Here is a 6,000-nt window from a genome sequence, read left to right as displayed (position 1 = left end):
AAGCAGAGCTGGCACCATCACCGCGGGGTGACAGCTGTATTATACAGCTGGCACCCTCCTGTAACTGCCAGACCCGAGCTATTCTCCGGTGTGGCAGATTAACCTCTCAATAGAGCGCAGCATCTGATGGGTTTTAACCCGACCGCCAACACAGCGACGCAATCGCTGGGCTGCTATGGCAATCGGAGGCCAAACAATGTCGTCCGAGTCTGCCTCGTATGGGAGCCGATGAGGGAGCCTTGTACTTGTACGGGAGCCGGCGTGTCCTCATAGGCTTGCTGTCAGTGAATAACGTATGTAGTGCAGTGTATTAGAGTAGCGCTTGGGGCATCAGGCCCTCAAGTCCCCTAGTGGGACAAGTCAAAAAAAGTTAATAAAAATGTCGTAAAACAATAAAAACACACAAGTTTCAAGTAAAAAAAAAAAAAAACTGCCTTTTTTCCCATAGTAAGTCTTTTATTATGGGAAAAACCGTAAATTAAAAAAAAAAAAAATACATAATTGGTATCGTCGCGTCCGTAACGACCCAAACTATAAAACTATTATGTCGTTTATCCCGCACTGTGAACGCCGTAAAAAAAAAACATGAAAAACTACGCCGGAATCTTTGTTTTTTAGGTCACATCTCCTCCTAAAAAATGCTATAAAAAGTGATCAAAAAGTCATATTTACTCCAAAATAGTACCAATAAAAATGACGATCCATACCGCAAAAAATAATCCGTGACAGAGCTTTGTACACACAAAAATAAAAAAGTTATGGCTCTTAGAATATGTCGACACAGAAAACAAATGATTTTATAAAAAAAAGAAAATGTTATTGTGCAAAAGCTGCAATACATAAAAAAACAATATCAATTTTCTATCGCCGTAATCGTATCGACACGCAGAATAAAGTTAACATGTAATTTATGGCGCACTGTGGATGCCGAAAAAAACCCCAATAAAAAACTATTCCAGAATTGCTTGTTTTTGGTAATTTCCTATACCAAAAAATGAAATAAAAAGTGATCAAAAAGTCGTATGTGTTCCAAAATGGTACCAATAAAATCTACAGCCCGTCTCGCAAAAAAAACAAGCCCGCACACCGCTCAATCAACGGAAAAATAAAAAAGTTATGGCACTAGTAATGCCCTGATGTACTTGGCATAGATTACATATGCTCCACATTATATACTGAAATACCAGCAAAACTCAAACAAAACTACCAAGCAAAATCCATGCTCAAAATGGCGGTCTTTCCCTTCTTAGCCCTACAGAGTGCCCAAATAGCAATTTATGTCCACAAGTAAGGCATTACCATACCCGGGAGAAACCGCTTAACAATTTATGGGGTAAGATTCTCCAGTGGCACAAGCTGGGCACAACATATTGTGCAGTGAATTGGCATATTAGTGGAAAAATTGCAATTTTCACTTTGCACCATCCACTGCATATTAATTTCTGAAAAACACCCGTGGAGTCTAAATTCTCACTACACCCCTTGATAAATGCCTTTAGGGGTGTAGTTTCTAAAACAGGGTCACTTTTGTTTGGTACATCAGAGGTTTTGCAAATGCAACATGGCGTCCGCAAACCATTCCAGCAAAATCTACGCTCCAAAAGTTAAATACCGCTCCTTTTCTTCTGAATGCACCCATATATGTAAACATCCGATTATGACCACATATGGGGTGTTACCGTACTCTGGAGAAATTGCTTTACAAATGTTGGGGTGCTTTTTCTTCTCTATTCCTTGTAAAAAAGAAAAATGTTGATCTAAAACTACATCTTATTGGAAAAAAATTTAATTTTTCATTTTCATGGCTTAATTCTAATTAATTCAGCAAAAAACCTTTGGGATCAAAATTTTCACTATACCCCTAGATGATTCCTCGGGGGGTGCAGTTTCCCAAATGGAGTCACTTTTGTGGTGTTTCCACTGTACTAGTACTACAGGGGCTCAGCAAATGTGACATGGCGCCCAGAAACCATTCCAAAATCCAAATGGTGCTCCTTCCGTTCTGAGCCCTATCGTGTGTCCAAACAGCCGTTTCTTACCACATGTGGGGTATTGTTTTACTCGGGAGAAATTGCTTTACAAATGTTGCAGTGCTTTTTCTCCTTCAGTCCTTGTGGAAATGAAAAAAAATTAGCTAAACCTACATTTTCTTTGAAAAAATGTAGATTTTCATTTTTAAGGCCTACTTCCAATAAGTTCTGTAAAACACCTACGGAGTCAAAATGCTCACTGTAGATAATTTCCTCAAGGGGTGTAGTTTCCAAAATGTGGTCACTTGTTGAGGGTTTCCACTGTTTTGTCCCCTCAGGGGCTTTGCAAATGCAACATGGCCTCCGAAAACCATTCCTGCTAAATTTGAGTTCCAAAAGCCAAATGGCGCTCTTTCCCTTCTAAACCCTGCCGTGTGTCCAAACAGCTGTTTATTACCACATGTGGGGTATTGTTTTACTCGGGATAAATTTCTTTACAAATTTTATAGTGATTTTTCTCCTTTAGTCCTTGTAGAAATGAAAAAAAATTATATTTATTTGAAAACATTTAGATTTTCATTTTCACAGCCTACTTCCAAAAATTTAGGCAAAAAACCTGTGGGGTCAAAATGCTCACTATACCCCTAGATAATTTCCTTGAGGGGTGTAGTTTTCCAAATTGGGTCACTTTTGGGGGGTTTCCACTGTTTTAGTACCACAAGACCTCTTCAACCTGACATGGTGCCTAAAATATATTCTAATAAAAAGAAAGCCCAAGATCCACTATTGAGTTGCATTTCTCTGGTAAAACCTTCTGTGGTACAAAAAAAATGGATTCAAAATGAATTTCTGGAAAACAAAAAATGAACTTTGTAAATTTCACCTCTACATTGCTTTAATTCCGATGAAATGTCTAAAGAGTTAAGAAACGTTCTAAATGCTGTTTTGAATACTTTCAGGGGTGCAGTTTTTAAACTGGGGTGACTTATCGGGGGTTTCTAATATATAAGGTCCTAAAAGCCACTTCACAACTGAACTGGTCCCTGAAAAAATAGCCTTTTGAAATTTTCTTGAAAATGTGAGAAATTGCAGCTAAAGTTCTAAGGCCCCATGCACACGAACGTGCTTTTGCGGCCGCAATTCCCCCGAAAATCCACGGGAGAATTGCGGCCCCATTCATCTCTATGGGGCCATGCACACGACCATAGTTTTTACGGTCCGTGCACGGCCCGGGAGCCCGCACCGCAGAAAGAACGGACATGTCCTATTACGGCCATCTTCTGCGGTCCGGGCTCATTGAAAATAATGGCCGCGGCCATGTGCATGTCCCGCGATTTGCAGGCGGCTTGCGGCTGACAGTCCGCCCCGAAAATCACGGCCGTGCACATGGCTACGGTCGTTTGCATGAGGCCTAAGCCTTGTAACGTCCTAGAAAAATAAAAGAATGTTAAAAAGCTATGCAAAAATAAAGTAGACATATGGGATATGTGAAAAAGTAAATATTTGGCATATGGGATATGTGAAATAGTAACTATTTTATGTGGTATTACTATCTGTCTTACAAGCTGATACATTTAAATTTAGAAAAATGCTAATTTTTTTAATTTTTCGCTACATTTTGGTGTTTTTCACAATTAAATACTGAATGTATGGACCAAATTTTACCACTAACTTAAAGTCCAATAAGTCACAGGAAAACTATCTCAGCATCGCTTGGATAGGTAAAAGCATTCCAACGTTATTACCACATAAAGTGAAACATGTCAGATATGAAAAATGAGGCTCTGTCAGGAAGGTCAAAAGTGGCCAAAGTGGGAAGGGGTTAACACCAAAAAGATAAGTTAAAAACGTTGTATACACATGGAGCTGGTCTCTGTTTTTTAGTGAGCAGCCTGCAGGACTCTACTGAATTTAACATTTTTGGCTATGTGTTACTGTATTGTATATCACGTTTTTGAGATAGTCTTGTCCTATTTCAGGAATTGTTATATGTTCTGATGTTCTTATCCTATTTTAGACATTTTTGTGCGCATTGAAGTGGGGCTCTTAGATGAGCTTCACAGATTATCTGGCAGGTCTGATTCAGTTTGGGGTTCGTGCACTTCACAGTGTATCCTATTGTGGATCACTGTTTGTTATCCTTATATACAAAGTTTTTAACTTGTTTGCCTTTATGGTTTTTAATAAACATTTTGGCTAATTTTTATATCTATATATCAATAGTGGATCTTGGGCGTCCTTTTTATTAGAATATATTTTAGGCACCATGTCAGTTTTGAAGAGGTCTTGTGGTACTAAAACAGTGGAAACCCCCCAAAAGTGACCCAATTTGGGAAACTACTCCCCTCAAGGAATTTATTTAGGGGTGTAGCATGCATTTTGACCCGCTCGTTTATTTGCAAATATTTTTGGAACTAGGCCATGAAAACGAAAATCTACATTTTTTCAAATAAAATGTAGGTTTAGCGAATTGTTTTTTAATTTCCAAAAGGACTAAAGTAGAAAAAGCACCACAACATTTGTAGAGCAATTTCTCCCGAGTAAAAAAAATGTGCATGCTTCTCTTCTTTCTATGGTAATTTCATAGGGATCAGGCCATGCAAACCTAAGGCCCTATTCACACGACAGGGATTCTTGGCCGTGTGACGGCCGTTCTTTGAAATGGGGCTATTCACACGGCCGTTTTTTTGATGGACCGGTTCTCCAGGCCACACAGCTCCCATAGAAGTTTACGGGGCCGTGTAAAGCACGCCCGTCACTCGGACATGATCCGAGTGACGGCCGTGCATTCTGCCGAACGCTCTCTTCCCCTCCTCACATTGCGAAGTGCATGTGAGGAGGAGGAGGAGGGTATTTTGTTGCTCCCTGTAGGAGCAGAATCCCTAATCCCCGGCCACAGCTTCGGCCGAAGCTGTGGCCGGGGATTCCGCTCCAGGAGAAGTCCGACTTCAATGTCCATATATGGACAGTGACGTCAGGGACTTCTTCTGATGCGGTTCCCTACAGGAAGGTAGGGGGGTGCCATCTATGGGGGGATGTTATGTACAAGGGTGCTGTGTAGCACGACCTACAGGGGGGCTGTGTGGCATTTCCTACAAGGGAGCTTTGTGGCATTACCTACAAGGGGGTCTGTGTGGCACTACTTACAAGGGGGTCTATGTGGCCCTACCTACAAGGGGGGCAGTGCGGCACTACCTACAAAGGGGGCTGTATCATTATCTACAGAGAGCAGTGTGTGGCATTATCTACAGAGGGCAGTATTTGGAATTATCTACAGAGGGCAGTGTGTGGCATTATCTACAGAGGGCAGTGTGTGGCATTATCTACCTAGGGCAGGGTGTGGCATTATCTACAGAGGGAAGTGTGTGGCAGAAAATGTACAAATGAGATTCATCAGTTTTTAAAACGGACAGGGAAAAAAACGTCTGCAAAACAGGTCAAAATTGGCCGTTAAAAACTGAAACTCGGCCTGGAACGGAAACAGATGCAAAACAACCTGAGAAAAACGGACCAAAACGGAAGTTTTGGTCCGCTTTTTTCTGCCTTTTTGCATCCGTTTCCGCTTTTAATGGCCGATTCCGACCCGTTTTGCATCAGTTTTTTTTCCCTGTCCATTTTAAAAATGGATGAATTTAATTTGCCAATTTTTTGGCACACGCTTCCCTATGTAGATAATGCAACACAGCCCCCTGTAGATACTCTCACAACCATCCTGTAGATATTGCCACAGCCCCCCTGTAGATAATGCCACACACTGCCCTCTGTGGATACTGCCACACAGTCCCCTGTAGATAATGCTACACACTGCACTCTGTAGAAAATGCCACACAGCCCCCCTCTAGGAATTGCCACACAGTCCCCTTGTACATAGCACCCCCGTATATGGCACCCCCCGTAGATGGCACCCCCATTTCCTGTAAATAGCGCCACTATAGGGGACCACTCGAGGGGAAGTCCCAGACGTCACTGTCCACATATGGACAGTGACGTTAGAGACTTCTCCCTAAGCGGAATCCCCGGCCACAGCGAC

The sequence above is a fragment of the Rhinoderma darwinii genome, chromosome 4, assembly GCF_050947455.1.
Source record: "Rhinoderma darwinii isolate aRhiDar2 chromosome 4, aRhiDar2.hap1, whole genome shotgun sequence".
Classification (NCBI taxonomy): domain Eukaryota; kingdom Metazoa; phylum Chordata; class Amphibia; order Anura; family Rhinodermatidae; genus Rhinoderma; species Rhinoderma darwinii.
The sequence above is the reverse complement of the archived record's forward strand: the minus strand, read 5'-3'. Positions refer to the sequence as shown.